General features: G+C 40.5%; 1 pseudogene; it reads right to left on the bottom strand.

The window, feature by feature from the left end:
• Positions 1-1,030: 1,030 nt before the first annotated feature.
• Positions 1,031-3,130, bottom strand: LOC146388030 (small integral membrane protein 36 pseudogene; annotated as a pseudogene).
• Between the last annotated feature and the right edge of the window lie 434 nt (positions 3,131-3,564).

Here is a 3,564-nt window from a genome sequence, read left to right as displayed (position 1 = left end):
GCTATTTCTGGAGCCGTTGTATATTTATCTTCTGTTAGGCGAGCCTTTCCCTTTACAAAGAATCATCCTGACCTCTTTTATGAATGTGATCTGTTTATGGTGCATTTCTTAGAAGATCCAGGATTACACTGAGAGCCATCCAGACTTTAGATCCAGACTCAGACACAGCTATTTCTGTTGAGGGCTGGCAGCACAACACAGCCGTAATCACAATGTCCAGAATAATCAGCAAACTGGACGGCTAGCTTCGTTTTAATGTTGTTACCTTTTTGTTAAATCCCAGATGTCTTTTTATATTTGTTTCTGTAAAATGAAACTGAAGCTGTCATTGATGAATAAACTGCAAAACACGTCCCTGTACCATGATTTCAGTGTTTTATAGCTATAATTACTGCGTATACTCCAAACTGTTTCTGAAAAGTTAACAACAATCATGTAAACTAAATACAACATATTTTATATCTCTAAATGTGCAACAGGCAAGTTGCAAACTGCTGGAGAAAATGTTGTGAAGCAAATTCAGTTCAGTTCAGCATCATGTGTTTTTATATGTAAAGCACCAAGAGTCGCCTCTGGGTGCCTGAAGCAAAGACACAAAATCACAATTCTTCTGTCGTCTCTGAAAATCTGTTTGAAATAAAGACAAAATAATCGAATAACATAATTTACCAAATGAAGAGAAAGACGAAGAGAAATATAATATACAGACGTTCCTGGGAATTCACCAGCGGACTCAAACATGAAACAGAAAAAATATCCGACCGACGGGGTTACGAACAATCACAGAAAGAATACATGCAGATGAGTTAAAGCTACGATTCAGCTTTTTGTACTGCTACTCTTTATTTTCACACATTTAAATAACAATAAAGGGAATGATAGTAGGTCTTTAAAATTAATTAAAAAATTAATGCACTTCTTTTACATCTGTTAGGAGATTCTTAGATAATAAGTTCGTAATATTGACTTTTCTGCTTTATAAATTTATTAAATGTATGTTATATTATTAATTGTTAATTTGATTGTTTTCTTTCTGTTGGATCTTTTGTTCTTACATGCGGAGCTATAAATACAAAGAAAAGGAGGCGAAAGCTGCAGTGACAGTGAAGTAAAGTGAATATCTTTTGATTCACTGATGTGTGGAAAAAAAAACCTACTAAAAGAGATGAAACAACATCACACACACAACATAACTAAAGCAACACATTTGAATTTAATATTTACAATCCTATTTGACCCTTTGAAGGAAAAACATTACTGTACTGTTAAAAATGGTCAAATCAGTGACCTGCTGTTAAAATACCTTCTCTCTCAGGGTTGGCATTTGCGATATTTAATTATGTTTGGTATTTTAAACTTATATCCGCCCTGTGACACTGAGTACGAGACAGAAACCATTACAGGTTGACAGGTTTTAGTGTCTCAGATCCTCAGATTACAGAGCCAGGAGCACCGGGGTCATTATTGTTAGCTGAAACGCTAAGCTTTAAGTAAACTAAGCCCAACTGATACAATAGAATCTCATTAAACTAAAGTAAAACATAATGTACCGGAAACATCTTTAGTTTTAGTCTCAGTGTCTGTGATCAAATTGGTCAACACAACCATCAGGAGTCGGTCTGATTTCTGAAACGCAGACCTGACTGTGCGTTGGTGTTTGTATTGTAACACCTGGTCTGAATTCCTGTCAGTTATCACTTATATTATAATTAAAACAACAAGCAGTTAGAATAATAAAAGCCACACGAGATTAACAAAACAAACGACCTGAAGTGAAAGTGTAAACAGTTTGATCACAACCGGAAGGAGCATAAAAGCAGATGCTGACTCATAGCCAAGTCCTGGAAAAGCTTTAGAGATGGAAACGTTAATAACACCCTCTCGTGCACTCTCACTCTGCAGCTTTATGTTAACTGTGCACTGTTTGCTCGACAAACACAGCTACTGTGAGTGCTCGCTTGTTTCTGACACCTTGATATGCTTTATCTGCACTTCAGTGATGTGGCAGATAAAAGGAAACACTTCAAACTTAACCCCGGCTTTATGCTGCTTATTCTTATCAAAATGTTTAAGATAGAAAGCAAATTATCTTTTAACGTGGGTGGGATGGGGATCTAATAATGCTCGCTCAGGAACCTGATAAGAAACTTTCAACAACTACATCGATGCACGTCACATTTCCTCGAGTTATGTAAGAGGTGACAGTTAGTCCTGCCTTAAACAATTGTTCAGCACTGACCCCTGAACGGCAGCCAGATCTGAGCGCTTGGTTTCAATAAAGCCAAGATGACTGTTTTATATGGCAAAGAGGTGCATGCCCCTCTTGTTCTTTGTCTTTTATTGGTTGTGACATTTGCTTTCCAGAGGTGACTGCAGGCTTTGCCTTTAGATCCTTGAGATAAAGAGGGATTTCACGTGCATGCACACAGTACTTAAATACATCAACACATGTCACTCTCCCTTACCGTCCGAGTTTGGTCCTATGTAGGTCAAATCGTAGCATTGTCCCAGGAAAAAAGTCAAAACAAAAGAACAAAAATAACCCCAGAAAAATGTAAAAAGCAGTGTATGTACAAAAATGAGTTGGGTATAAACAGAGGTAAGTTGCACTCAGACCATCGTGCTCTTCTTCTCCCTGAAGTCTGAGTTCGATGGCTCGTGGTAGGTGGTGATCATGTTGGCTGTGTCCCACCGTCCCACAGGTGCTGAGGAGCTCTGCATCACCACCAGTCTGATGGGAGACTGAGTGGGTTGTGGGTCCGGGGCGTACTCCTTGGTAGGATCTTTGCCCCGACAGTCATACATTATACAGGATATCAGGAAGACGAGGAGCAAGATAACGTAGCTGGCGATAAGGATGCAAAGGTTCAAAGTGACGGGGTCAATCTCCTGGTAGTTTTCCAGAAAGCCCATGATGTCTGCCTCATGCTGGGTGGCCCAGAAGGCCCTGAAACCAGCACCTCAGTGGACGGAGAGGCAGAAGGCGTCAACAGCCGCTACACACCAAGAACACTAAGCAAGCCTGGTGACAGCAGGGCTCTCTCTCTCTATCCTCTTCAATCCGCCCTCCCTCCTTGCCCTCCGTCCATCCTCTCTGCCTCGCTCCTGTCTTCTTCCTCCTCTCTGTGTCACACGAGCGCTGGGGATGTGTGGCTTTGAGGTAAAAATACTTTAATCCTCATCTCTCCTCCAACCTGGAATTTCTGCCATCCCTAGCTCTCTTTAATAGCTTAAGTTGTAACACAGCAACAGATTCTGTGTTACATCATCATGGGAATATTTAATTACTGTGTATGTGACGTATTTTAGCGCGTGTGTGGTGTAATCTTAATCTTGATTGTAACTGGGGATTGACGGAGGAAGCCATCTGGCTGAATAGAAGCCACTAAAAAGTCACTCAGATAGAGCTCACACACCAAGCAGAAGACTCAGTCTCACAGAGGGTGCGACACACTTTCTTCCTAAAATATCTTTTCAATGATTTTGATTTTGCAGAACGTTCAAATCCAGACGGATTACAGCACCCGTTGACCTCCGGGTGTCACAGAATCAGAGATTACCACG

This window comes from Perissodus microlepis, chromosome 4 (assembly GCF_051167445.1).
Source record: "Perissodus microlepis isolate ML-2025 ecotype Zambia chromosome 4, ASM5116744v1, whole genome shotgun sequence".
NCBI classification, from domain to species: domain Eukaryota; kingdom Metazoa; phylum Chordata; class Actinopteri; order Cichliformes; family Cichlidae; genus Perissodus; species Perissodus microlepis.
The sequence above is the reverse complement of the archived record's forward strand: the minus strand, read 5'-3'. Positions and strand labels throughout refer to the sequence as shown.